An 8,422-nucleotide genomic window follows, 5' to 3' on the forward strand; every position below is an offset into this window, starting at 1 on the left:
AATAGTACTAAAGAAGCTTTTTCTATTAAAGTATCTTTCTATCTAGTTAATAAAGATATTAAATATATTAGTATTAACCTAGTAGATAGAAATAACGCTATTAGCTATTTCTTTAAACTTACTAGATAGTATACCTTAGAAGAAGCCTAAATAGTACTTAAAAAGCTTTTTCTATTAAAGTATCTTTCTATCTAGAAGCTAGGAGTATATCTACTATAAGGTAGGACTAATATTTAACAGAGATATAATATACTAAAAAGAAAGGTATTAGTATATTCTCTAATAGCTTCTTCTTATATATCTATCTAATAAAGAAGTTAAATATATTAGTATTAACTTTACTAATAGAGAGAATACTTTTTATTACTACTTTATACTTCCTAGGAAGTATACTATAATAGAGTTCTAAATAGTAATAAAGAAGCTTCTTATAAAGAGTATATCTCTTCTTTTAGCTTTAGCTATAATAAGAATAGTACTTAACTTAGTAATTATACTTATTCTACTTTAGCTCTAACTATAATAAGGATAGTACTTAACTTAGCAGTTATAATTACTCTACTAGTAATAAACTCTAAAGGTAATAGGTTAAAAGAAAAGTTTAAATAGTATTAGAAAAGCTTCTTATAAAGGGCGTATCTCTTTTCTATTAGATAGAAGTATATTTATTTATATAGTAAGTTAAATAACTTATTATTAAAATACTAATAGTAATAAATATAGGCTTTAACTAGATCTCTAGTATTTCTTAACTACTTAGCAGAGTATTCTAGGATATTAATAGTAGTATTAAAAGTTACTGCCTAATTAAGCTTAAAATAGTAGCAGTACTTAGAGTCTTACTTAATAATAAAAACTTTATACAGTATAAAGATACCTCTACTAATATACTTACTAAGCTATAATAGTTAAGAAATGTACTATTTATAGTATAATTTAATATATAATAGTTATAAACATCTTTATATACTTATTATAAAATAGAGTATAAATTTACTTACCTATTTAATAATAAACTATAGTTATTTTATACTAAGTTTATATAAATTTACCTTACGTTTTACACTGTATTACAGTGTAAAATATAGTCTTTCTTCTGTATTTTTTACCTAATAAAGCTGCGGGGTAAATTACCTAATTTTGTACCTTAGTAAAAGGCACTAGGATATACTAATTGCAACCTTGTATTATATAAAGCGTGTAAGGATAATATTAGACTAATGTATTTAAGAGTAAAACAGCTTACTTAGTAGTTATTAGAGGACAGGGTAGTTACTATTACGCTAGTAAATAGGTTTAGAGTACCTAACAACAGGTTAGAGTTAGGTTAGGGTTGCACAGACTCTAGGTTAAAGTTAGGTTAGGGTAGTCTAAGCTTAGGGTTATAGTTAGGTAGAAGTAGTTAAAGCTTTAGGTTAGAGTTAGGTTAGAGTAGTTAAAGCTTAGAGTTAGGGTTAGGTAGAGGTAGTTAAAGCTTAAGTTAAGGTTAGGTAGAGGGTACCCACGTAGGTTGCCTATAAAAATATATATATATATTATATAAAGATATATATATATTATAATAACAATATAGGTTAGTATTATATAGAAAATATAAAAATATTATTTAAACTATTTAATTACAGCTATTAATTATAGTAATAGGCAGGGCAGATATACTTACGTACTAGACGTATTAATAGGCTCTCTATATCCTTCTCTTATTTAATATCCTCCTCTTTAATAATAACTTTATATAGGTTACCTATCTGCTCTACTAGAGCTAGAAGATCTAATAGATTATTAGCCTTATTGCAAAGAGCCTTATATATACCTATATCCCTATCTAAAAGGTTTATTAGCTAGTCTACCTCTTAAGAAATTAAATCCTTAAGAATTATAATTTACTAAATTATTTAACTAGATAAGTAATACCTTTAATTACTAATTACATCCTTAGCAACGTTAAAAACGCGCTTAATACTAACTTAGGTAATTAGTATTACTAATATATTCTTTGTAACCTAGGCTAGTTAAGAATATATACCTTTATTAGCCTTCTACTACTCTAAAACGTTAAAGGAGCTATTACCTATTATATATACAGTGCTAAGGTAGGCTTTCTCTTCTTAAACAGTTTAGCTATTAGAATTATTAGCTTCTTAAGTTTAGAAACTCTAACTTAAGGCAGAAAAACTACTTAGTTATAATAGAGAAGTAGAAGGCTTCTAAAACTATTTACTACCTTATTATTTTTATAAATAAAGGGTTAAGCCTAGTATAGATTTACTTTGCCCCTCTTAGTTATAGCAGCTAAAGTAATTAAGAAATTGCGTATAATATATATATTTATCCTAAGAATCCTATAATTTATCCTACGTACTTAGTTAGTATACAGCTGTAATAAGTAACTATAATAAATAAACCTTATATATTATAAGTTTCTAAGTTAGGTTAAGAATTATTATACAGTTAAATAAGAACCTATACTCTATATTAGTTTTTAAGTAGTACTTACTTAATTTTGCCTAACCTCTTCTAGCTGTAGCTTATACTACAGCTAGCTAATTAGTATTCTCTTAATTTATAATATCCTTATTAAGGTCTTCTATTATCTAGTTTAAAAAGTTAAATAGTTAATTATATATAAGCTATATATACTAGATCTGTAGCTTTTAGTTCTTACTTAGGAAGCTAGTTACGTCCTTAAATTACTTAAGCATCTCTATTATTAGCTTAAAATAATACTACTTAATAGAAAATAGTTAAAGGCGTTTTAGATTATAAAAGTCTACCTTACTAGTATTATTTTTAGCTAAAACACTACTAGTATAAGTACCTACACTAGCCTTAAAGATAATCTCTTACCTTAGCTATTTATTAATATATCTCTACAGCTTAATTACACACTTATATATATTATAGGTAGAATTCTATCTTATCTTTACGTTATAAATAACAGATAGCTAATCTTTTACTAGGAGGTGTAGCTGTGTTAATACAAAGCGCTTATAATACTGTAGTAAGATATTAATTATAATATAAATAGCTCTAAGCTAGTAGTTAATTAGTATATAATTAATATATATAATAAAAAAGTATATTCCTTACAAAGCAAGTTTAGAACTAATATCTATACTTTAATATTCTAGATATAGCGCCTTTATAGAGTATTAATAACCTTAGTAGGAGTAGCTAGTTTTAGATACTAGATAATATCCTAGACAACAAGGTTAATAATATAGGTAAGGTATAGAACAGTATTTTCTTATAAGCTTTAGGTAATTTTATTATTCTATAAGTTTACTTTAACTGCCTAAGTAAGCGTAGTATTATTACTAGCGTTATTATAGGTAATAGTAAGAAGCCTATACTTAGTACTAGTTTTAGAAAGCACTTTACCTACCTCTTCTACTATAGAAATACTAGTATACCTACTACGCATTAAAATAAAATCTAGTAGCTTCTCTTAAAGTTTCTAATTAGTATTAATATAGTACCCTTTAATAGCTAGAAAACTAAGGTAATTACTTATAGACTACCTATCTAATATAATTAAGATTTTAGTTATTATACTAAGATTACAGAGAATAGATATCCTTACTTTATAGTATTAATTATAGAAGTTACGCTAGAATTTATAACAGCTAATTATTACAGTCTCTAGTTACAGGAATTAAATAAAGTAATTAAATAATAGCTGTTTAATTATTTAGAAGAATAAATTGCTGTTAATAACTAGCTGTATAAGCTCTTTCTTAAAGTCTAAAGTAGAATATAAAGAAAAAGAATTATAAGTTCTTTTCTTACTAAGTAGGGTAGACTAATTAAGAAACGTTAATAAGTATAAGTGTATAGAAATAACAGTAGACTTATAGCTCCTTAAGTTTAGATAGTTAAGTAGGTGTTTTATTCTAATAGTCTTTTTAGCTAATAGGTGTTAAAGTGCAAGGTTACAGTTAAGGTAGTATATATATAGATAACTATTTATAAAGTCTACAGCCTTACTAAAATATAGCTATACTTAACTATAGCGTGTAGTAGAGTTCTAATATAGATAACTAGTTATAGAGTTAACAGCCTATTTAGTTCTACTCTACTACTTATTTTAGGTTAAAAGTATATTTTTATTATTATTATTCTGCTCTATTACTATAGGCAGGTATTTAATAAGTTCTAGGTTTAATTTTTCTCTACCTTTAATAATCTAGGGAGCAGTTAACCTTAATATATAAAGGCTAGGTAGCAGCTTATAGAATTATTAAACTTCTTAAACAGGCTTAGGCAATAGGTTAATTATATATCTAGTAGTATTAATTAACATAGTAAAAGAGAACTGTAATAGAAAGCTATAATAAAAACTAAGATAAACTTATAGTAATTTTACTATTATATATAATCCTTACTTTAACTATAAAACTCTAAGTCTTTACTCTAATAATAACATATGCTAAGGAAGTTAAACTAATTATTAAAGGTTAGTAAAATACTAAGTTAAATACCTTATAGCTAGTGCTTTATATCTACTTTACTATTAGGTTATTTTATCTAAGTTACTATTTAAAGAACATTGTAGGTTTTAAGTTATATTATTATATATAACTATTAGCTAATATTACTGCTATCTAACCTAAGCTTTTAACCTTAGCGTTATTATCTAAAAAGCCTTTAAAATCTGTAAAGCCTTTAAAATTAGTCTTATTATTACACTTATTAACGCCTTTATACTTATTTTTACCCTAGTTATAGTATTTATTAATTTCTAAATTAATATTAACCTTCTTCTTATACTTATTACTATTATTCCCTTAAACATATAGAAGATTACTATATAAAGTAGAGATATTTACGCCTAGGAGTTTATAAACAGGCGTAGGTTTAAGTTACCTATTACTATTAGTACGTAAATATAATAAAGGTATATATTAAACTTATAACTAATTTTTACTAGTTACTATTACTAATTCTTCTACTATAAGCCTAGTAATAAAGGCTTACTACTCTTCTTTTATACTCTTACTTTTAAAAGATTAGCTATTTAACTTTACTAATCCTTTTTTATAAGTATTATATAAAATCTATTTAAAGGCACTACTAGTACTAAATAGGTATAGTTAGGTATAAGATTAAGGTTTAGTACTTATACTACTCTAGCCTACTTAAGTAACCTTTTATAGAACTTATTAATATTAGCGTATATTAACTTCCTAGTGTAGATCTTTCTATTTCTTATAAACTCTATTAAGCTTAGCCTCTAACTACTTAGCTAGAGTTTATTAGTAAGATTATATAATAAATAACTATATTAACTTACTACTCTTCTAATTATTAAAGTAATCTTACGCTAGCTTCTTAAGTTTTCTCTTAAAATACTTTACCTACTTATTTTTACTTATAGCTATATATTAATCTATCTTTTTAAGTTACTAGTTAAGCTAATACTTTACAGTATAATTTATAGCTTTAGTAGTAAAAAGCGCTTTCTTTTCTTTACTAAGTAAAGTAGTTTAGTCTCTCTAAGTAATAGCGTAATTACTATTACTAAGATTACCTATAAATAGTTTTCTAAAATTTATTAAGTAACCTTTTTAAGTACTAGCTTAACTATATTACGTAAGAATATTTTAAACTTTATACTCCTTATAATTAAACCTCTATATAAGTAAGTATTTACTGTAATAAATAAATATATTTAATACTTTAGTTAGATTAAACTACTCCTAATACTTAAAACCTATTAAAGAGTTATTTTCTAGAGCTAGCAGTAGGCTCTCTAGGATATTATTAAGCTTTTTCTTAATAGTATCTATTACGTATTATATAATTAACGTCTGTAATAACGTAGTATAAGTATAGTTATTAAGTTAAAGTAGGTAGTAAGTTTTAGATAAAAAACTTAAAGTAAGAGAGTATAGGTAGCCTATATATACACATTACTTACTTAGCGTAAATAGTAAATTTTTACTTACCTTTACTACTTATTATTCTTAAAACTTTAATAAGCTTATTCTACTATTATTATACTTCTAATAATACTTAATTATTATATACTTTAATTACATTATCTAAAGTTTACTCTACTATAATAGCTAGAATAAGAAAACCTAAGCTAAATACTACTACTACTAAGCAGCTAAAAAAAGATTTAGCTACTAAAGCTACGCAAAAAACTACTATAAGAAAAATAACTAATAGAAAGCAGATACTAGTAAAGAAGAAGCACTAATTTAAGTAAAATAGTATATTATTATATTCTTTAATTATAGATAGATACTAATAATACTTAGCTATAGCCCTAAGAGATATTAAGAAGTATTAAAAGTCTACTAAGCTCCTTATTTATAAGTTACTATTTTCTTACCTTATTTATAAAATTACTAAAGCCTTACTAAAAAGTATAAGTATACGCTATTAGAAAACTGCGCTTAAAGCCCTTTAAAAAGCAACTAAGTTATTCCTTATTAGTTATTTTAAAGGTATAGTTAATTTCTTTCTACTACTACTAGCACTATACTTACTATAAAAGACTATAATATTAATACTATTTATACTAAATAAGTTACTATTTAGCAGAAGAACTTAGTACTAGTAAGATATTACTATAGCAGGTTTAGTATAATAAAATTCTAGGTAAATAAATAGGTTTATACAATTAGCTTTCTTTATATAAAAATACTTAGATTTATAGTTTAAATAAAACCTTCTATAAGCTGTAATAAATAACTATAATAACTACTATCCCTAATCTAATACTTACTAAAATGCTTACCTATATAATATAAAATTCTAATTACTAGAAATATTTTAAGGCAGATATAATATAACCTAACCCCTACCTAGGGTCTATGTAACCCTAACCTAACCCTAACCTAATACTAGCGTTAAAATATTAGGTTAGGGTTAGGTTAGAGTAGACTGTGCGTTAGGTTAGGGTTAGGTAGGGGTTAGGTTATACTTATGTAAGACCTAACCCCTACCTAACCCCAACCTATTTACCAGCGTAGTTACTATTATGCGACCTCTATAGGACAGTACGATTTCTCTTTCGCCCCTTGGTAGTATACATAATTTCCTTGTGCCAGGATGTTCTCTGTATTTTAATGGCACATAGCTTTTAAGCTCTTCGCTTGATACATACGTCCGCATAGGTGTCATGGGAATTGTCATATGTAGATAACGTGTATATTCTTACAATTCCTTGCCACTTCCAGACCATCATTACTTGCAGCAAATTACCACGACTCCGATCACACCCGATAATGCCAAGCAAATTCGTGCTCGTCTAACAACTTTTCGCAACGATCTTGGCTTTGTCTCTTATATGTCAGAGTTATACTGGAGTGGCTAGGTCTATCAACTCATTGGGGTACCGCGTCAGGGTAGTGCACACAGTGTCGGTATTTCTTATACATAAAACCTTGCCTTGCTCTTATTTCTGATATTTAGAATAATCGCAACAACGTTCACCCCACCTATATACATTAGGTCTAGAATCCAGTTTTTATCACCAACTTATTTATATACACCCACGATTGAGCCTATCTATAAACCTACCCACGATCGAGCTCTAATCTGGGCCTACCCACAAGCTCTTGATTGAGCTCGAATTTGAGCTCGTGATTTCAGGATTTCAGGATTTCAGCTAACAATTAAGCTTAGATTTCAGCTTACAATCGAGCCTACCGAGCCTATCGGCAACGAGCCCACCGAGCTCGCCTACAAGCTGGGATTGAGCTTGGATTTAAGCCTATCCACGAGCTTAAATTTTAACTTCTAATTGAGCTTGTTAGTATGTTATTGTTTACATCTCTATATAATAGACATAATCCCTTTCCCTCTAGACCACATTCTTCTGCATTAATTTAAATGAAAATCCCGACTCTGATATGCTAATCCTCCTTTACATAGCAAAAATTCTTTTTCTTCAAACAGGAAATTACAGCGACAAACGACAACCAGAAACATCTAAGAAACAGCAGACTGATGCAGTGTTGCTAAGCCTGTTGCAAATTTCAGATTTTCCATTGAATTGTGTTGTTCTGTTGATTTTCAAACTGCACTCGCCATCCCACCACCACGCTACTTCCGAATTCTTTCGCGACGCTAGAGCATGCGTTCGTTGAACGCCCACACATGCGAAAGAGATGACGATAGTCTATTGACCTCGCGGATCATCAGAATTGATAGCTTCTAATCGATCTTATTGTCCTTGAAATGCCGAGTCGCTGCACCAACTGCTTTCCTGAAGTTCCGCACGATCTGATTGTCCTCGCGAGCTTGCCACTTTGCGTCTACCCATAAGCTCGCTAAAGACCCGCCTGCCTGTCTGCATGTCTGTTTACAACACCTTAAAACAAAGAGTTGAATTATGGTTTGAGCCCTTATCTGAGAGATTGTACTAAGCAGAGGCTTTCTGGATACTATATAGCGAGTCGGGGGGGGG

The sequence above is a fragment of the Dothidotthia symphoricarpi genome (assembly GCF_010015815.1).
Source record: "Dothidotthia symphoricarpi CBS 119687 unplaced genomic scaffold P153scaffold_8, whole genome shotgun sequence".
NCBI classification, from domain to species: domain Eukaryota; kingdom Fungi; phylum Ascomycota; class Dothideomycetes; order Pleosporales; family Dothidotthiaceae; genus Dothidotthia; species Dothidotthia symphoricarpi.